At 39.6% G+C, this 22,460-nt stretch overlaps 1 non-coding gene across 1 annotated transcript; it reads right to left on the reverse strand.

Moving 5' to 3' along the window:
• Positions 1 to 20,148: 20,148 nt before the first annotated feature.
• Positions 20,149 to 20,252, reverse strand: LOC112719083 (small nucleolar RNA R71). Its single transcript, XR_003161400.1, has one exon. It is a non-coding gene; the product is annotated as a small nucleolar RNA R71 (small nucleolar RNA).
• Positions 20,253 to 22,460: the final 2,208 nt, after the last annotated feature.

Here is a 22,460-nt window from a genome sequence, read left to right on the forward strand (position 1 = left end):
TAAGGTATTACTTGGTACGACCTGGTGCACTTGCCGGTTAGTAAGTGTGGGTTACAAATACCGCACCAAGTTTTTGGCACCGTTGCCGGGGATTGACTGTGATTAACAACTGTTAGTTGTTTGATTGTTTAGATTAGGCGTTTTAATTTTAATTTTAATTAAAAATTGTTTTACCATTTTTCAAAAAAAATTTCAAAATATTTTTTTAATAAATAAACAGGACCAATATTTTTCTTAATTTCTGAAATTAAGTTTGGCGTTGACTATTTATTATTCTTCTATTTATTTTTTTCAATATTTTTATCTCTTTACACAGAGTTACCTCACTGGGAATTCTCTGCACTCTGACGTAGAGATTCCCATTCTTTCTTGTTTTCTGTTGTTTATTCGCAGGAATAGAGACAAAGAACATCTCTTAGACTTTGATCCTGAACCTGAAAGGACTTTCAGGCGGCGTTTACAACAAGCAAGACTATACAAGGCTGCAGAATCCACTATGGATTCGACTAATAATGATAATACCAATGCGGCAAACCCGAATGGGAATGAACAAAGGAGAGTACTTGGATCTTTCTCTGCTCCTACTGCAGATCTGTATGGAAAGAGCATTGTGGTGCCTCCTATTACTGCAAACAACTTTGAGTTGAAGCCTCAACTGGTCACCCTGCTGCAACCAAACTGCCAGTATCATGGTCTTCCCCATGAAGACCCAAATCAATTCATTTCAAGTTTTCTGCAGATTTGTGATACTGTGAAGACAAACGGAGTGAACCGAGATGTGTACAAACTAATGCTCTTCCCGTTTGCTCTGAGGGATGGAGCAAAACTATGGCTAGATTCTCAACCCAAGGACAGTTTAGATACTTGGAACAAGGTGGTTACCGAGTTTCTCACAAAATTTTTCCCACCAAAGAAGCTGACTAAGCTTAGGATGGAGGTTCAGACCTTCAGACAGAAGGATGGTGAGACTCTGTATGAAGCTTTGGAGAGATACAATCTACTGACTAGGTAATGCCCTTTAGACATGTTCTCCAAATGGACACAAATAGACATATTTTATGAAGGCTTGGGTGAAATGTCCAAAATGTGCTTAGATAATTCTGCAGGAGGTTCATTGCACAAGAAGAAGACACCGGAGGAGACTATTGAGCTTATTGAATTGGTTGCTAGCAACCAATATTTATACTCCTCTAACGGGAATCCTGTGAACTTTGAGGCTCCTCAGAAGAAGGGTGTCATGGAAGTGGAAACTCTTAATGCTATTCTTGCTCAGAACAAGCTTATGTCTTAGCAAATAAATCTTCTTACTCAACAGATGGGTGGCATGCAAGTCTCAGTTATCAACACCGAAAATTCCCCTCAAGAAGCCTCTTATGACATGACAGGTAACTTTGTGCAGAATGATAACTATGATTATGCTTAAGCTTCTTCTGAACAGGTCAATTACATAGGGATTGCTACTAGAAATCCCAACAATGATCCCTATTCTAAGACCTACAATGAAGGATGGAGGAATCACCCAAATTATGGGTGGAGAGACCAATCTCAGAGACCTCAGAATTTTAACAATAATTCTCAGGGCGGCTTCCAACAGAATAATTACAATAACCGCCAATTTCAGGCTCAACAGAAACAACCACCTCATCAGGCAAACTCTAAATCCAAGAAAGATTCTAATTGGGAGATGATGATGAGTTTCGTGCAGGAAACCAGAGCCTCCATTAGAAACTTAGAAATGCAAATGGGCCAAATAAGCAAGCAATCACCTGAGAGGTCTGCAAGCACATTTCCAGGTGATACAGTGGTGAACCCAAGAGAAGACTGCAAGGTTATTCAGTTGAGAAGTGGTAAAGTAACTGGTTCTGAGACCAAGGCCAATGAAGAATTAGTTGAAAAAGAAGCCCCAGAGGAAAAGAAGGAAGAAGTCGAGCACACACCTCCTAAGCATTCTGACAATCCTTTCCCTGATTCTCTTGACACTTATCCTACCTTGCTAAAGGCTCCTGAATATAAGCCAAAAATGCCATACCCTCAGAGGCTTCAGAAGGCTTCCAAAGAAAACTAGTTCTCTAAATTTTTAGATGTCTTCAAGAAGCTACAGATCAACATTCCCTTTGCAGAGGCTCTGGAGCAAATGCCTCTCTATGCTAAATTTATGAAAGAATTGTTGACCCACAAGAGGAACTGGAAGGAACAAGAAACAATGGTATTAACCAAGGAATGCAGTGCCATTATTCAACACAACCTTCCTGAGAAGATGCCAGACCCAGGGAGCTTTGTCATTCCTTGCACCATTGGAGATGTCACCATTCAGAGAGCTTTATGTGACCTTTGAGCCAGCATCAATCTCATGCCACTTTTAGTGATGAAAAAGCTTCAAATTGAGGAGGTAAAATCCACTCATATTTCTCTTCAACTTGCTGGCCTTTCTATTAAATTACCTGTGGGTGTTATTGAGGATTTACTTGTTAAAGTAGGACCATTCATCTTTCCTGTTGATTTTGTTGTATGAGACATGGAAGAGGAAGTAAAATCCTCTATCATACTTGGTAGACCTTTTTTAGCTACATGTAGAGCTCTGATTGATGTACAAAATGGTGAATTAACCCTGAGGTCAATGAAGAACAGGTGGTCCTTCATGTTTTTGAAGCTCTCAAGCACCCTAATGATTCTAAAGGGTGTATGAAAATAGATGTTATTGAACCACTTATTCAAGAGGTACTTGATGACATTCTGGATCCTATCTCTGAGTATGAATTAGTTGAAATTGATAATTCACCACCCCAGAAGGCTATGGTCCACACGCCTAAAGCAGAGGAGGAAGTCCCCAAGCTCGAGCTCAAATCCCTACCCCTTCCCTGAAATATGTATTCTTGGGTGAGAATGACTCATATCCAGTGATTATTAGCTCTTCCCTGAAGCCTGCAGAGAAAGAGGCGCTTATTTTAGTGCTCAAGAGCCATAAAACAGCTCTTGGGTAGACCATTAGTGACTTAAAAGGGATTAGTCCAACCAAGTGTATGCACAAGATCCTCCTTGAAGATGATGCTAAACCAGTTGTGCAACCACAAATGAGACTCAATCCAACCATGAAAGAGGTGGTCCAAAAAGAGGTAATGAAACTATGGGAAGCAGGAATTATTTATCCTATTTCTGACAGTCCTTGGGTAAGTCTTGTGCAGGTAGTTCCCAAGAAAGGAGGGATGACAATGATCAAGAACGAAAAGAATGAGCTTATCCCCACAAGAACAGTCACATGATGGAGAATGTGTATAGACTATAGAAGGCTCAACACTACTACAAGCTAAGAAAAGATCATTTCCCCTTGCCTTTCATTGATCAGATGCTTGAGAGGTTAGCTGGTCATGCATTTTATTATTTTCTAGATGGATATTCTGGATATAATCAAATTGTAGTGGACCCTCAAGATCAGGAGAAGACAGCATTCACATGCCCCTTTGGAGTATTTGCCTACAGAAGAATGCCTTTTGGACTTTGCAATACTCCAGCAACTTTTCAGAGGTGTATGCTTTCAATTTTTTTTATATGGTTGAAAAATTTATTGAGGTATTTATGGATGACTTTTCTATTTTTGGTAATTCTTTTGAATCCTGCCTTAAACATTTATCTCTTGTCTTGAAACGGTGTCAAGAATCAAACCTTGTTTTAAATTGGGAAAATGCCATTTTATGGTTACAGAAGGTATTGTTCTTGGACACCGGATTTCAAGTAAAGGAATTGAGGTTGATAGAGCAAAAGTAGAGGTAATTGAAAAATTACCACCACCAACTAATGTTAAGGCAATCAGGAGTTTCTTGGGTCATGCAGGATTTTATAGAAGATTTATAAAGGATTTTTCTAAAATTGCAAAACTTCTAAGCAACCTTTTGGTTGCTGATGTCCCTTTTGTCTTTGATTTTGATTGTCTGCATGCTTTTGAAACTCTGAAAGCTAACCTTACCTCTGCCCCCATTATAGCTCCCCTGACTGAGATCTACCATTTGAATTAATGTGTGATGCTAGTGATTTTACTATAGGAGTTGTTCTAGGACAGAGGCATGGTAAGCTTGTACATGTCATTTACTATGCCAGTCGTGTGTTAAATGATGCCCAAAAGAATTACACAACTACAGAAAAGGAATTATTAGTTGTTGTGTATGCTGTTGATAAGTTTCAGTCCTATTTACTTGGTTCTAAGGTTATTATTTATACTGATCATGCTGCTTTGAAGTACCTTCTAACCAAACAGGATTCTAAACCAAGATTAATCAGATGGGTGTTGCTCCTTCAAGAGTTTGATATTGAGATAAAAGACAGAAAAGGGTCAGAGAATCAAGTAGCTGACCATCTCTCCAGAATTGAGCCAGAAGCAAGAGTACAACCACCCACAACTGTGACTGAGACATTCCCAGATGAGCAATTGTTCATCATTCAGCAGGCACCATGGTTTGTAGACATTGCAAATTATAAGGCCATGAATTTTATCCCAAGGGAGTACAGTAGGGAACAGGTGAAGAAGCGACTAACTGATGCAAAGTACTACATTTGGGAAGAACCATACCTTTTTAAAAGGTGCTCAGATGGAATAATCCAGAGATGTGTCCCGAACGAGAAAAAGCAGCAGATTCTTTGGCACTGTCATGGGTCTGATTATGTAGGCCACTTTTGTGGTGAAAGGACAGCTACAAAAGTCCTTCAGGGCGGGTTTTACTGGCCGACTCTTTTCAGGGACTCAAGGGCATTTGTGAAGCACTATGGCAAATGTGAAAAATTTGCAAATCTCCCTGCCAACCATGAAATTCCACAGCAGGGAATTCTTGAGGTTGAGTTGTTTGATGTGTGGGGTATTGATTTCATGGGACCTTTTCCACCCTCACATTCAAACAACTATATTCTAGTGGCAGTTGACTCTGTGTCCAAATGGGTGGAAGCTGTGGCTTTGCCCACTAATAATGCCAAAGTGGTAATGAGCTTTCTTCAGAGATATATTTTTAGCCGGTTTGGTGTTCCAAGGACACTTATTAGTGATGGAAGAAGCCATTTCTGCAACAGACAGTTGGACTCTCTTCTGCAGAGATATGGAGTCCGTCATAAAGTGGCAACCCCCTATCACCCTCAGACAAGTGGACAGGTTGAAGTTTCCAACAGGGAACTTAAGAGGATTCTAGAGAAGACTGTTAGTATTTTCATAAAGGACTGGTCTAGAAAGCTTGATGATGCTCTCTGGGCTTACCGAACAGCATACAAGACTCCCATTGGCATATCCCCTTATCAGTTGGTCTATGGAAAAGCCTGTCACTTGCCAGTTGAGCTGGAGCATAAAGCTTACTAGGCAATCAGGTATCTGAATCTTGATTCGGAAGCTGCAAGAATCAAGTGAATGCTTCAGTTAAATAAGCTTGATGAATTCAGATATTCAGCCTATGAGAATGCCAAGCTTTATAAGGAAAGAACCAAGCTACTGCATGATAAAAAGATTGCCATCAGAGTCTTTGAGCCAAGACAAAGAGTGCTTCTATATAATTCAAGGCTCAAATTCTTTCCCAGGAAGCTGAAATCCCGATGGTTAGGGCCGTTTGTGGTTACCAGAGCTTCACCGTATGGTCATGTGGAAATACAAGGAGAGAACTCTGACAAAAAATTTACAGTGAATGGCCAGAGGTTGAAGCACTATCTTGGAGGCGAGATTGATCGCCAGAGGTCCACTCACCTGCTGAACTAGCAGAGCTGAACGTCAAGCTAGTGACGTTAAAGAAGCACTTGTCGGGAGGCAACCCGATAAATTCGTATCCTTAGCTATTTTTTGTAGTAGTATTTTTCTTATTTGCTTGATTTCTACTGAGTTCTTACTAATTTTCAGATCATGCAGCTATTTTATCACAGGAACCGAACACCTTAAGCTCTATCTTAAAAAAAAAGAAGCGAGAGAAGAGCACCCGACGCGCAAGCGTCGCTGACGCGGACGCGTCAGATGGGTATGCGTAAAAAATAAATTTGAACAGAGAGTCGTGCGGGCGCGCGGCTGGCTTCGCGCGAATCACACAAAATCCATGGCACGCGGACGTGTGCCTGACGCTAACGCGACATTATGAAGAATGTGCGACCCACGCGTACGCGTGCCATACGCGTATGCGTCATTTTGCGCCGCCCAGTTTTTCTTCCTCTCTCTCTCCCAATCCTAATTCTCTCTTATTCTTTTATCCTTTTATTTTTTTCCTCATAATATTGTCTCTTCTATTTTCAGTTCTTCTTTGCTTGAGGACAAGCAAACCTTTAAGTTTGGTGTTGACACTACGCTTATAGGTATCCAATCGTCAAAAAAAGGGAGGCGAATCATCTTCACCGAGGAGCACAACCTGAAGAATAAAGTGACCGCTAGGATAATTAAGGTGGTTGAGTTCTTTTCATTTTTATTCCTCCCCTCTTTTTCTATGTTATGTTCCGGTTTTCTGCTATTTTGTTTTGTTTGTTGCAAGATCCTTTATTAGTTAGAATCCTAGGACTAGTTTAGTTTCCTTTTTTTTATGCTGAAAAGATGTTTCATGTACCACTCACTGAACTTGATTCCAAAAAGAAAAGAAAAAGAAGTGATGTATTGCATGAGAAATTGAGTTTAATTCTAAGAATAGTCTTATTTACTTAAATGCGGTGGTATTTTCTATGATTTTTGAATGCATGATATGAACAGTGCATATTTGAATTTGAATAAAGGGATGTTGATGTATAAGGAACAGGAATTTAGAGAATTATTATGACTTCTCTGAAATAAACAAAAATTTAATCCTTGAAACAAAAGAAACAGCAAAAAAAATCATTATATAGATAATAAATCATAAATAAAAGTAAGGTCCAAGGCTTTGAGCATCAATGACTAGGGAGGTCAGATATGATTAAAAGCTCAAAGAGTTGTTTCCCTAGTCATATGCTTGTGGTGTGGTTGTGTCAAGTAATCCTTGAGACAGAACACTTAGAGCCGAGACCAAGTGCGCTTAACAGAGTATGTCAAAGGCTTTGAGCACCACTGTCTAGGAGTAACTGAAAGAAAAACCAAAACTCAAAGAGAGTTCCCCAGTTAAGTGCTTGTGGTGTTTCTGTGTCAAGTAACCCTTGAGACAAAACATTTAAAGTCACGGCTAGGCTCAAGGTGCAAAGCACCAAAGAAAATAAATTAAAGTAAATTTTGCTGTGTTCAAGGATTAAACTGAAAAACAAAAGATCAGAGAATTCATAATATTATCCGGATTCTAATTCTAAATGACAGTGACATCCTTCTGATTTAAAGGAGAGAGAGATGCCAAACCTATTCAGGATTACAGTTATAAACCCCACTATAAAAAGAGACACGAGCTTAATCGAATTCTCATTCTCATAAAAATTCACATCCCAAGCCTATATAGTTTTGGTTGCTTGAGGACAAGCAACAGTTCAAGTTTGGTGTTGTGATGCGTGAGCATCTTGTCTATCTTTTTCAAGTGAATTTGCATCTAATTTGTTGAATTTAATTAAGAATTAATTATATTTTAGCCACTATGGATGCTATTTTGAGTTTTGTGCAATTTTATTTATTTTAGGTAGCATTCGAAGGGATTTGATGAAGTTTCTGCAGAGAAAAAGAAGAAACCAAAGAGATGACCAGCGAAGACCGACACAGACGCATGGCTCACGCGACCGCACGGAATGGAGAAATTGCAATGACGCGATCGCGTGGCTGACACGAACGCGTGGACTAGAATCTGCACAAATGACGCGAGTGCGTGGACGACGCGGACGCGTCACATGCGCGATCTGCAATAATACAGAAAACGCTGGTTACGATTTCTAGGCACTTTTTGACCTAATTTCTAGCCCAGAAAACACATATTAGAAGCTGCAGAATGGACAAATCAAGTGGTTCCCACCCATCAAACTGAAGATCTGTTAATTAATTCAAATTTAAATTCAAATCTTATCTTTTACGAAAAGATATTAGTTTTAGTTTTAGATATTAGATTTTAAATTAATTAGGATTAGTTATAAAAACGGAGACTTCTCTTCTATAGGGAGACATTCAGATCAGAAGCAGTTTACCTAAATCCTAGTTTTCTACTCTGAACCATGAGCAACTAATCCTCCATTGTTAAGGTTAGGAGCCCTGTCTGTTTGTATGGATTTATTTGTTTGATCTTTCAAATTTAATCCATGTTTAGATTTATATTTCGATAATTGTTTTCGCTATTTATTTTATGAATATGGGTGGAACGGAAGTATGACCCATGTTCTAATTGAGTTTTTGTAAGACTTGGAAAAGCTCTTTACTTGAACAACAGCTTGAAAACGTATTATACTGAATTTTTAATTATTTGTATTTAACGGGATATGTGACATATAATCCCTTTATTTGTGGATAATTATGATTCTTTTGGCATATAAACTAGAAATTGATCATCACCCTCTAATTGAAATTAATTGACCAAGGAATTGGCAATTAATGAATTTTAGAGGAGACTAGGAAGGTCTAAGGAATTAGGGTCTAGTCATATATAGTTTTCCATGAAATTAAATCTTGCATGATTAAAATAGTTAGTAAGAAAATAAATCCGGAAAAATAGATAATTCTAAAACATTAACTGTTTTATCAAATGTTTTATTCCCAACTTATTTATCTGCCTATCTTTGATATTCTGAATTTACACTTAAACTTTTTGAACATCTCAAAACCAATTTCTGCTTGCCTAACTAAGCTTATCACTCAATAACTGTTGCTTAATCCATCAATCCTCGTGGAATCGACCCTTACTCACGTAAGGTATTACTTGGTACGACCCGGTGCACTTGCTGGTTAGTAAGTGTGGGTTATAAATACCGCACCATTAGTCGACCCCTAACATCGAGGAATAAGTCAAGCAAGCATAATTGACCTTAATCCATAAGTCCTAGCTAACTTACCAAACTGGTTGATAAAAAACTAGCATCAATGGAAACAAGAGTCAACTAACTCGCCAAGAATTACCACTAAATGTCGGATATTATGACTCTAGTATCCTAGGAACTCAAATCCCAAGCCAAGGTGTGGAAATCTACTCAAAACTCATAATTGGCATTTTCACAAACACCTGATGAGCATAAAAGTAAAACATGGGAATTTGCAAGGAAAAATAGAAAACTATAACCAACTATCAACAATATCAACAAGAGACAAGCAATTAAGCATAAAGAAAGCATAAAATATAAAATTCATTAATCAAAACTTCAAGAAACTCAAAATTGCAATTATGAACAAGTAACTTGAACCAAAAGGAAATGAAAGTAAAAGTTCTATAATTAAAGAGGAAATTGAGAGTACTTACAATAAAGTTAAGCAAAAGCAAAGATCAAAACTTCTATAAAATGCTACAATGAACCCTAATTAAAAACCCTAAGAGAGTATTCTACTCTACACTACTCCTACCCCTATGGAAAATGTAAAAATAAAGTTCTGAGTCCTAATTCTACCTAATGCCTTCATATGGCTTCAATCACCCTTCAGATAGTATCACAATTCAGCCTTTAAGCCTTCCAAAATGGGCCAAAAGCCCAAAGAATTTGCGCAGCACATGTTTCATTAATGAAATCACGTGCAGGGTCCTGTGCATATGCACAGATGGGTGCGTACGCACACTTTGCTGAATGGAGACCTGTTCGTACGCATAGGTAGTTGTGCGTACACACACATGCTAATTTCCTCTTGTGCACACGCACGCTTGATTATGCGCACGTGCACATGACTGTGTGTGTTTTTCCTTGTTTTCTTCATGTTTTCTCCCTTCTACATGCTTTCTTCTACTTTTGCCTAGCCAATCTTGCCTCTAAGGCCTGAAATCACTCAAGAAAATAGTCATGGCATCGAATGGCATAAAAGTGGAATTAAATTGCTCAATTTAAGCACAAAATTTCATGTAAAATATATCGGAAAATATGGACTCATCACCAGCCATAGTGGGTATTTGACCTCCCTTATGAACCCTATCTCTAGTAAGGCTTATACTTGCTCCTCCACAACTTGTGATCTCTCGGGACCGAGTTTTCTTCGCTTTTATTGTATAGGCCGAGATCCGGGGTACACTACCAGTTTGTGGCATATTAATCCAGGGACTATGCTGGACATGTCTGCCGCTTTCCATGCAAAAAGGTCGGAATTATCCTTTAGGAACTTTATTAGCAGCTCCTTTAGTCCCTCCTTAAGGTTTGCACCTATGTTTTGTTGTTTTGTCCTGGGAGTCTCCAATTTGGACTTCTTCTGTCTCACCTTTTGGTTGTGAACGAAGTTCCTCTCGAGCCCCGGCTCCTTGATCAATGGCATTGGACTCTTTTCCCCTAGGGTCGCCTTTTAAGTTTAGGCTTCCATTATAGCAGCATTGTGCGAGCTTTTGGTCTCCTTTGATGGTGGCTATGCCTTCTGGGGTTGGGAACTTCATGCATAGGTGGGGGTAGAGACAACCGGGGTGAGCTGATTTAAGGTCGTTCGGCCTATAAGGGCATTGTATGGGGAGTTCACGTCAACTACGATGTAGTCTATACTCAATGTTCTAGATCGGGTTCCCTTTCCAAAGGTTGTGTGAAGTGGGATATACACGAGGGGCTGGATCGAGGTGTCTCCGAGCCTGAACAGGCTATTGGGATATGCTCGGAGTTCTTTTTCTTGCAAATCGAGCTTGTCGAAGGAGGATTTGAATAAAATATCCGCGGAGCTTCCCTGATCAACCAGTGTTCGGTGGAGGTTTGCATTAGCCAGTATGATGGTGATGACCACGGGATCATCATGCCCGGGGATGATGCCCGCAGTGTCCTCTTTAGTGAAGGCAATAGTGGGGAGGTCAGATGACCTGTCCCCTTCCCCGAGGTGGTGCACTTCTTTAAGGTGTCTTTCCCGGGATGATTTGGAGACTTCTCCTCCTGCGAATCCTCCATTGATCATATGAACGTGCCTTTCTGGGATGTGAGGAGGTTCTTCAGCTCGTCTCTCCTCTTCATCCCTTCTTCTCTTTTTTGGCTCGTCTGTTCTGTTGGCCAGGAATTGGTCTAGCCTTCCTTCTCGAGCCAGGTTTTCTAGCACTCATTTGTGGGGTGTCCCTAAATTCTATGGTATTCGCAGTATTCGGTCTGACTTTCTCCCGTTTTGTGATTTATTGGGTAGGGTGGTGGGATCTTTCCTGTATTGCATATTTCTCGGTAGACATCTACAAGGGATACCCGAAGAGGGGTATAGTTATGGTATTTTCTAGGCTTTTCTGCGGATTGGTCTTCTTTTTTCCTGGACTCCTTATCCTTATCCTGAGGTGGGTAGGAGAATCCAGTTTTGGAGGCTTCTCCTAGTCGGGAGTTCTCTGCCATATTGATATACTTTTCCGCCCGCTCTTGTACCTCGTTCAGAGATGTTGGGTGCTTCTTGGATATGGAGTGACTAAAGGGTCCTTCTCGTAGGCCGTTGATGAGTCCCATAATGGCCGCTTCTGTAGGGAGATTTTGTATGTCAAGGCATGCCTTATTGAATCTTTCCATGTAGCTGTGGAGGCTTTTCCGATCTCCTTGTTTAATCCCTAGAAGGCTTGGAGCATGTTTGGCTTTGTCCTTCTAAATGGAGAACCTGGCGAGGAAATTTTTGGCGAGGTCATCGAAGCTTGTGATTGACCTTAGCTGTAGGCTGTCGAACCATTTTATCACTATCTTGGTTAGAGTGGTCGGGAAGGCCTTGCAATGGGTTGCATCCAAGGCGTCTGTGAGGTACATCCGACTTCTAAAGTTGCTGAGATGATGGCTCAGGTCGGATGTGCTATCGTACAAGGTCATGTCAGGAGCTTTAAAGTCCTTTGGGACTTTAGCTTTCATGATTTCCTTTGTAAATGGGACTTGGTCTTTGTGGGGCTATCTTCGTGGTAGGATCGAGTGGCTTTCGTTTTGAGGTCAGCTTCGAGCTTTAGGAGTTTTTCTTTGAGCTCTCGATGCCGTCTTGTTTCTCTCCAGAGGTCTCGCTCGGACTCTCATTGTCGTTCTTGTTCGAGCTGTTTGAGGCGATCCTGTTGTTCATGGATGGCGTCTAGGATTTCGGCATTCTGGGGTTGGTTATCTCCTTTGAAGTAGTGTGCATCCTTTGGGGAGGTTGGCGTGGCATCCGTGTTATTTATCATCATTCCTTCTTCCAATCCGGAGGTGTGGTCGTTGGTGAGAGGGTTGTTCGCAATGATGATGGGATGATTTCCAGGTCCCTGGCAACGGCGCCAATGTTCTGGGGGTTACCTGAAATTGGGAGGTCGATCTCGGACGAGATCTTCTGGACTGATCAAGGTTGTCGTGCCCGACTTGTCTGAGTAGGAGGCGCTGCTGGTCCTCGTGCCTGACTGATTAAGTTAGTACGGGATTTAAGCAGGTTTTTTGAGTAGAATTGGAGTATACGTTATACCTGGGTGCTCCAGTGTATTTATAGTAGTGTTTGACGATCTTCCTTTTGAGATAAGTTTGTTATCTTATCTTATCTTTTGCATGTGAGATCATATATTTGGCTAACTGCCTTCTAATAGGCGGTGGTCCTTTCCTTCTGGGCCTCCATGGGCCTTTCTTGGGTCTCCTGTGGTGGTTTGTCCGACCTCTTTTATAGAGAGGTCGGTGGTCGACTAGCCCAGTAAGAGGTCGGCTGGTTTGCCTTAGTCTAACCCGAACCTTATAGCTCAGACTGGGGTATGAACATCCCGCTTTGGCCAGTGGATGAATTTTGACTTAGTGCAGCATCTTGGATCTAATTTTGCAAGGTAAGCCCATGCGTCCTCATTTAGCCTCTTCAACCTTTGCATGTTATCATTAAAATCTGCAACGGTTGAACTTTTGGCATAAGCCCATACCACATTCTTAAGCAGTGTATCTTTGTATTTGTTTGTGAATTTCTTCCAAATGTGCCTAACACAGTTTCTGTGATGGGCGTTAGGCATAACCTCCTTTTGTAACACCCTAATTAGCCTAAGCCTTACCTCACGTCATAAAGCAAAGGTTAATCAGATATTATGACAGTTCTAAGCTCATATATAATATATATATAGAAGGAATAGTATAATCTAGAAGCCTGATGAATGGTATAGGTCAAACACAGAATTTCAAAGCATAAAACATACTAACGAAGCCACTAGCTTAAGGCACAAGAGACAAATAAGATATAATAAAAGATAAGTATATAATATCATAGGAACTAGTCACGACTTGCAGAGTTTAAGCCGGCTAGCCATATACAGGTATACAGAACCATGCAGTGAAAATAGCTTATACAAGTTTTGTTCTCTCAAATACATGCCTCTAGGAAAATCAAAATACAAAAGGAGAGATATATAAACAAAATAAACCAAAAAGACTCCAAAAGAATCCAAGATCCTCCGCTTCTGCCACCATCCAAAGCAACTCACCGAGGTGGGTTACAACCTACATCTGAAAAACACAACAACAATATGGTATGAGAACCGGAGGTTCTCAGTATGGTAACAGTGCCCAGTGATGTAGGATATAAGACCCCGGGATGCCAAAGGCAATCCTAAGCTCCATATCCATCACAAGATTTCAAACTTAAGCATTCTAAAACAATTAAGTGTAAATATACCAACATTAACTTAAATAAACCAGGTTATCTATCTTAGGGGATTTCTACTTTAACCAACACCGCTGTCCCATAGCTTTCACCAACCGATCCTCCATGAGATCCCATCGCCACCGCCTTCCGAACCTCCTAAATCCCAGTAGAAAACACAGGTAATATACAATGCAAGTAAAGCACAAGTAGAAGCATATAAGGCAATTAATTCAGATAGCAAGTAACCATGTTATTCAATTAGGCAAGCCATTACAAGTAACAAAGCATACAAACAGATAGAAATGCATATGATGAATGCCTGCCCTACTGGCTATGATATCACATTGTCGGTTCAACTTCCAACCCGACACATCTCCATGGAGATGTCGCCCTTCGGATTTCTCATATGGGAACCTCCGAGATATAGTGGCCGGATCACTGTCCAGGTATCAGCGCCTGCACGCCCTATAGATTCGAAGGGATGCGAGCGTGATCTATTGCCACTGACCTCACATCTAAGCGCAAGCGGGACAAACCACTGCCCTTACGCCGCCGCCGCTACCTCGAACAAGCGGGATCCAACCTCAACCCCTGCCCGGGCGCATAGCGTCTCATAATCTCAGAAAATTATTATTTCAGTGGTTTTCAAAAAGCATTTTTTAGTATACAGAGATCCATCACCTCAATCCGAGTCCCCGACTCATCTCAACCACTGTCCATTCATAACTCAATTTCTAGTTATCAAAAGTTCATCCTTCCTCATCCCATATACCAATCATAATTCACCTAACGTGAAACCCTTATCAGCAGACCAAAAACCTAGGCCTCCTTTTTCTATTTTATCTTAAAATCAAGTACTTGAACCCTTAAGTCATATCCCATGTTATAATACTCAAAACTAGGCCCAAAAGTCTTAAAATGGTGTTGAAGAAGCTTGCAACCTTGTTAGGAAGGTAAAATAGTTGAAAACAAATAAAATTTTGAGAAACAGGGCGTGTGCGGCCGTACAAGGGTCTGTGCATGCGCACACTCCTAAGAGTTTTAAAATGCGTGCATACGCATGTACAAGAATCTATTCACTCACACAACCTGTGCCAGCGCCCCCAGCAGACAAGCTTTCCCAATGTGTGCGTCCGCACAGGTTGAAGTTTTAACTTAGATATATGCGCGCACAAGCTATGCTAGCGCTGCAAACAGAACGTACCTCCCTACCTGTGCGTGCGCACAGGTGTGTGCATCTGCACAGATCAAAATTTCCGCAGGGTTGGCGTCCGCACATATTAGAAATCATGAAATTCTGCAACTTTGCAGAATTTCAGATTTTTAACACCAACTTTGAATGATCATAACTTCCTTTACAAAATTCCAATTTTCACAAACTTTATATTGATTCAAAGAGTTTTCAAAGACATTTAATTCTAAACAATTTTCCATCAATTCCGAAAACTAAGGCAAAAGTTATGATCGAACAAAGTCACCAAAAACTCAATTTTACCAAACTTCACAATTACCACCCTATCTCACCATACCTATACCAAATCATACCAATCGATCCAAAACTCCATTTTTCATCAAAATGTACTTGTTATAGCATAATACATTAACCTTACCACATTTTCCTTCTCATTTCACTATTCTCAATTTCCAACATCAACTATATAATACTTATGATCAAAATCACCATCAAATCCACCATTTCATAAATCATAACACCACAATTATCATAAGAAACCAACTTTCAATTCATACAATAATTCAACATCATCATATCATTATAACCCATCACAATCAACTCAACATTCATCAATTCATCAACATTTAACACACCAACCATCATTTTAGTTCAACCTATCCTATTGGTCACTAGCCTATGTGTCCATGAATATTATATACTACATAGAGGAAACTAAAACCATACCTTGGCCAATCCCCTATATGTCCAAAACTCAAAATTTGAGCACCAAGAGCTTTCAACCAAAATCCAAGCTTTCACTTCCACTCCACTAAGCACAATTAAGTTCCAAAATCTTCCAAAGCCACAATAATCAAACTATATACATATAAATCACCTCAAATCTTCCACAAATTTGGATGTCAAAACCCAATGCTAAGCAAGGCTTAAAGCAAACCTAAACATCCAAAATACAAAAACTCACTTAGGCACAAACCCTAAGTACCCAAAATTTTCAAGAGAGAAACTGGGAAAATTTCGTGATTATCTTGTAGTGCTATTTACAAGGAACACATAGCCACAAACAGTGCGGCGATCGGAGCTCTCTAGCTCAAGATATGAGCTTTGGAAGATGGAAATGAATAGTAACCATGGGGTTTCTCCCTTCTCTTTTCAGCATGTATGAGTGTGTTTGTTTGAGTGTTATGCTGAAATGGGTTCACTTATGAACCCTTTTATATGTTGGGCTTGGGCCCAACTTGGGCCCGGTCCAACCCATTAGCGTTTTTAGCCTGTTTGGCCCAACTTTGGGCCAAACCTTTAAAATTAATGCCCGGCTTTCCATTTCAAATGTTTTTCTAAAATTTTTTTTCGACGGTTTTCACTTTTCTCGTGAGGTACTGGGCAGACTTAAACTGGTTCAACTGCCGATTCGCGATTTTTCACAGTTTTTCACAAAAAGCACATTTTCTGACTCAGAAAGACCCACTAAGTCCAAAAATCACCTTTAAATCCTCAAATTCTCTCTCTAACTTTTTGGGATCTAACTTGGTTAATTAATCAATTAATTACTGGTTGATTAGTTGTGGTTCTTACACCTTTAGTGCTGGCAAAAGACCCTGCTTACTGATGAGCGGATAATTTATACGCTTTTTGGCATTAATTTTTAGGTAGTTTTTAGTATGTTTTAGTTACTTTTTAGTATATTTTTTATTAGTTTTTATGCAAAAATCACATTTCTGGACTTTACTATGAGTTTGTGTGTTTTTCTATGATTTTAAATATTTTCTGGCTGAAATTGAGGGACTTGAGCAAAAATCTGATTCAGAGGCTGAGAAAGGATTGCAGAAGCTGTTGGATTCTGATCTACCTGCACTCAAAGTGGATGTTCTAGAGCTATAGAAGCTCAATTGGCACGTCCTCAATTGCGGTGGAAACTAGACATCTTGGGCTTTCCAGCAATGTATAATAGTCCATACTTTGCCTGAGCTTTGATGGCCTGAATTGGCGTCCAAACGCCGACTAGAGACCCCCTTTTTGGAGTAAAACGCCAGAACTTGCATCAAAGCTAGCGTTTAACTCCAAGGATGGCCTATGCACGTGAAAGCTTCAAGGCTCAGCCCAAACACACACCAAGTGGGCCCTAGATGTTGATTTATGCACTATCTACTCATTTTCTGTAAACCTAGTTTACTAGTTTAGTATAAATAGCACTTTTTACTATTGTATTCGAAGTCTTGGACCTTTTGAGAGTTCTTCGAATGCTTTTTGGAGGCTGGCCATTCGGCCATGCCTAGACCATTTTCTTCTTATGTATTTTCAACGGTGGAGTTTCTACACCTCATAGATCAAGGTGAGGAGCTCTGCTGTTCCTCATGAATGAATGCAAGTACTATGGTTTTTTCATTCAATTCACGCCTACTTCTTCTCCAAGATATAGTCTTGTACTTAATTCAGTTAAGTCAGACTGAAGGGGTGACCCGTTACAATCACCCTCTATCTTCAGTACTCGCTTAGCCAAGATCAGCGTGCCAAACAACCACAAAGCAGTCTACATGATGTTCAACAAAGTCATTGGACGATAGCCGGAGTATATTCTCCTGGGTCTCTAATTAATGATTCACATCATCTCTCTTCACAACAGAGCATCTGAATGTGAGATTAGGATCTTCATGGTATAGGCTAGAACAATAGACAGCATTCCTGAGATCTGAAAAGTCTAAACCTTGTCTGTGATATTCTGAGTAGGATCTGGGAAAGGATGACTGTGAGGAGCTTCAAACTCGCGAATGTTGGGCGCAATGACAGTGTGCAAAAGGATCAATGGATATTATTCCGACGCTAGTGAGAACCGACAGATAATTAGTCCTGCGGTAGCTATGCCTGGTATTTTTCATCCAAGACGAGAAATTCGACAATTAATTGGCCGTACAGAGACCGTAGCCGGATCATTTTCATTGAGAGGATCATACAACTTGCCATGGAAGGGAGCACGCATGATTAGATGAAGGCAATAGAAAAGCAGAGGTTTAGGAGAAACAAAGCTTCTCCGAACGCTTATCTGAAATTCCCACCAATGAATTACATAAGTATCTCTATCTTATTTTATGTTTTATCTTTCTTTTAGTTATCAACACCTCATAACCATTTGAATCCGCCTGACTGAGATTTACAAGATGACCATAGCTTGCTTCAAGCCGTCAATCTCCGTGGGATCGACCCTTACTCACGTAAGGTATTACTTGGACAACCCAGTGCACTTGCTGGTCAGCTATGCGGAGTTGTGAAAAGTGTGAATCACGATTTCACATACCAAGTTTTTGGCGCCATTGCCGGGGATTGTTCGAGTTTGGACAACTGACGGTTTATCTTGTTGCTTAGATTGGGTAATTTTTATTTTTTATTTTCGTAAAAAAATTCATGCATTGTATTCTTCTGTGATATTCAAGTTGTTCTTGATGATTTCCTGTGTTCGATCTCATGATTTTCCTGTTTTGTGTTTATGTTGTTTTTCATATGCATTTTCAAAATCTTAGTTTTTGAACATTCAAAATTTCTAAGTTTGGTGTCTTGCATGTCTTTCTTTTCTTAAAATATTTTCAAAAATATGTCCTTGATGTTCATCATGATCTTCATAGTGTTCTTGGTGTTCATCTTGACATTCAAAGTGTCCTTGCATGCATTACTTGTTTTGATCTTGCATTTTTATGTTTTATTTCATTTTTTTGGTTTTCTATATCCTCATTAAAAATTCAAAAGTAAAATATATATATATATATATATATATATATATCTTTTCAAGTAAATAATACAGAGAAATGAAGATGCCGAACATAAGGCAGAAGAATCACAGAGAAAAAGAGCTCATTGGCGTCAAAACGCCAGTAAAGAGGCACTTTGGGCGTTAAACACCCAGAATGGTAGCCAGTAAAGCTATCATTCTGGGCGTTTAATGCCAGAAATGGCAGCATTCTGGGTGTTTAGAAAAATGCCCAGTAAAGAAGGATTTCTGGCGTTTAACGCCAGACAGGATACCTGGCTGGGCGTTAAACACCCAAAGAGGTAGCATCCTGGGCGTTTAACGCCAGGATGACACAAGGGAGGTGATTTTGTTTCCAATTCAAATTTTTTTCAAATTTTCATGTTTTAATTCATAACTTTTTGCATCAAACATATTTTAAACTTTCATTTTTCATTTTCTTTTAATCTTTTTGAAAATTTTCAAACTAATTTTTCAAAAATCTTTTTCTTAATCTTCTCTCATATTTTCAAAAATATCTTTTAAATTCTTGTTAGTCAAGTCATCAATTTTAAAAAGCCAAATATATTTAAAATCAAATCTTTTTCAATCATATCTTTTCAATCATATCCTTTTAAAAATCAAATGTTTTTCAAATCAAATCTTTTTTAATCAAATCTTTTCAATCATATCTTTTTAAAATCAAATCTTTTCAATCATATCTCTTTTAATTTGATTTCAAAATATTTTTTTATAACTTCTCATCTTTTCAAAATTAGTTTCAAATCTTTTTCAACAAATTACTATTTCTTATCTTTTTCAAAACCACCTAACCACTTTTTCACTTACAATTTTCGAAAATCACTAACCACTTTTTCAAAAATCTTTTTAATTAACTAATTATATTAATTTTAATTTTCAAAAACTCTCTCTCTCTCATCTCTTTCTATTTATTTGCTAACACCTCTCTTCTACTTATAATTCGAACCCTCTCTCTCCTTCTGTGTTCGAATTCTTCTTATTCTCTCTCTACCTTATTTTTCTATTATTCTTTTCTTCTGACACCTCAAGGAATCTCTATACTTTGACATAGAGGATTCCACTACTTCCTTTTGTTCTCTTCTTTTTTATATGAGCAGAAATAGGGATAAAATTATTCTTGTTGAAGCTGATCCTGAACCTGAAAGGACTCTCAAGAAGAAGCTAAGAGAAGCTAAAGCACAACACTCCGGAGAGGAACTTACAGAGAGTTTCGAAAAAGAAGAAGACATGGCAGTCGAACCCAACAATAATGCTAGAGATTCAAGGAAGATGCTTATTGACTATGCTGCACCAACTTCCAACTTCTATGGAAGAAGCATCTCAATTCATGCCATTGGAGCAAACAACTTTGAGCTTAAGTCTCAATTAGTTTCTCTAATGCAGCAGGACTGCAAGTTTCATGGACTTCCATCAGAAGATCCTCATCAGTTTTTAGCTAAATTCTTGCAGATCTGTGATACTGTTAAGACCAATGGGGTTGATTCTGAGGTCTACAGACTTATGCTTTTCTCCTTTGCTGTGAGAGATAGAGCTAGGACATGGTGGAACTCACAACCTAAAGAAAGCCTGAACTCTTGGAAAAAGCTGGTCAATGCCTTCTTGACCAAATTCTTTCCACCTCAAAAGATGAGTAAGCTTAGAGTGGAAGTCCAAACCTTCATACAGAAGGAAGGTGAATCCCTCTATGAAGCTTGGGAAAGATACAAGCAATTAACCAAAAGATGTCATTCTGACATGTTTCCAGAATCGAGTATCATATGTATATTCTATGATGGTCTATCTGAAATGTCAAAGATGTCATTGGATCATTCTGCTGGTGGATCCCTTCATCTGAAAACACCTGTAGAAGCCCAGGAACTCGTTGAGATAGTTGCAAATAACCAGTTCATGTACACTTCTAAAAGGAATCCTGTGAATAATGGGGTGACTCAGAAGAAAAGAGTTCTTGAGATTGATTCTCTGAATGCCATATTGGCTTAGAATAAAATATTGACTCAGCAAGTCAATATGATTTCTCAGAATCTGACTGGATTGCAAGCTGCATCCGGCAGTGCTAAAGAAGCCTCCTCTGAAGGAGAAGCTTATGACCCTGAGAATCCTGCAATGGAAGAGGTAAATTACATGGGAGAATCCTATGGAAACACCTATAATCCTTCATGGAGGAATCATCCAAATTTCTCATGGAAGGATTAACAGAAGCCTTAACAAGGCTTCAATAACAATAATGGTGGGAGAAACAGGTTTGGTAATAGCAAACCTTTTCCATCATCTTCTCAGCAACAAACAGAAAATTCTGAGAAGAGCCTCTCTGGCTTAGCAAATATAGTCTCTGATCTATCTAAGGCCACTCTCAGTTTCATGAATGAAACAAGGTCCTCCATTAGAAATTTGGAGGCACAAATGGGTCAGTTGAGTAAAAGAGTTTCTGAAACTCCTCCTAGTACTCTCCCAAGCAATACAGAAGAGACCTCAAGGTAGTGATTCCCAGTGAGGAAGACCTCAAGGGATGCCCACTGACCAATAAGGGATTCCCTACTGAGGAATCAAGGGAATCTGAGGCTCAGACAGAGACCATAGAGATTCCACTGAACTTACTTTTGCCATTCATGAGTTCTGATGAGTATTCTTCCTCTAAAGAGGACGAAAATATTGTTGAAGAGCAAGTTGCTCAGTATCTAGGAGCAATCATGAAGCTGAATGCCATGTTATTTGGTAATGAGACTTGGGAGGATGAACCTTTATTTCTCATCAATGAACTGAATACATGGATTTAGCAAACATTGCCTCAAAAGAAACTTGATCCCAGAAAGTTCCTAATACCTTGTACTATAAGCACCATGACCTTTGAAAAGGCTCTGTGTGACCTTGGGTCAGGTATCAACCTCATGCCACTCTCTGTAATGGAGAAACTAGAGATCTTTGAGGTACAAGCTGCAAGAATCTCACTAGAGATGGCAGACAAATCAATGAAACAGGCTTACAGACTTGTAGAGGATGTCTTAGTAAAGGTTGAAGGCCTCTACATCCCTGCTGACTTCATAATCCTAGACACTGGGAAGGATGAGAATGAATACATCATCCTTGGAAGACCCTTCCTAGCCACAGCAAGGGCTGTGATTGATGTGGATAGAGGAGAGTTAGTCCTTCAATTGAATGAGGACTACCTTATGTTTAAGACTCAAGGATCTTCTTCTATAAACATGGAGAGGAAGCATGAAAAGCTTCTCTAAATATAGAGTCAAGCAGAGCCCCCACACTCAAACTCTAAGTTTGGTGTTGGTAGGCCACAATCATGCTCTGAGCATCTGTAAAGCTCTGTAAGAGCTCACTGTCAAGCTATTGACATTAAAGAAGCGCTTATTGGGAGGCAACCCAATATCATTTATCTATATTAATTACTCTTTCATTTTATTTTCCATTTTTATTATATGCTTTCTTTAGGTTGATGATCATGTGAAGTCACAAAAATAGCTGCAGAATCAAAGCAAAATAAAAAAACAGCATAAAAAATAGCACACCCTGGAGGACGAGCTTACTGGCATTCAAACGCTAGTAAGGCTAGCAAAGTGGGAGTTTAATGCCCAGTCTGGCACCATTCTGGGTGTTAATCGCCAGAAATGGCACACAGACTGGCGTTTAACACCAGAAAAGGGTGTCTGGTGTCTAGCTGGAGTTAAACGCCAGTAAGGGTATCAGAATGGGCATTTAACGCCCAGTCTGGCAGCATTCAGGGCATTAAACGCCAGAACTGGCAGCCAAACTGGCATTTAACGCCAGAAATGGGCATCAGCCTGGTGTTTAATGCCAGAAATGCCACACAGAGGGCGTTTAAACACTAGAAAGGTGTAGGAATGAGAAATCCTTGACACCTCAGGATCTGTGGACCCCACAGGATCCCTACCTACCCTAACGCATTCTCACTTCTCTTCACACCTTTCCATAAC

The sequence above is a fragment of the Arachis hypogaea genome, chromosome 10 (genome assembly GCF_003086295.3).
Source record: "Arachis hypogaea cultivar Tifrunner chromosome 10, arahy.Tifrunner.gnm2.J5K5, whole genome shotgun sequence".
Lineage (NCBI taxonomy): Eukaryota > Viridiplantae > Streptophyta > Magnoliopsida > Fabales > Fabaceae > Arachis > Arachis hypogaea.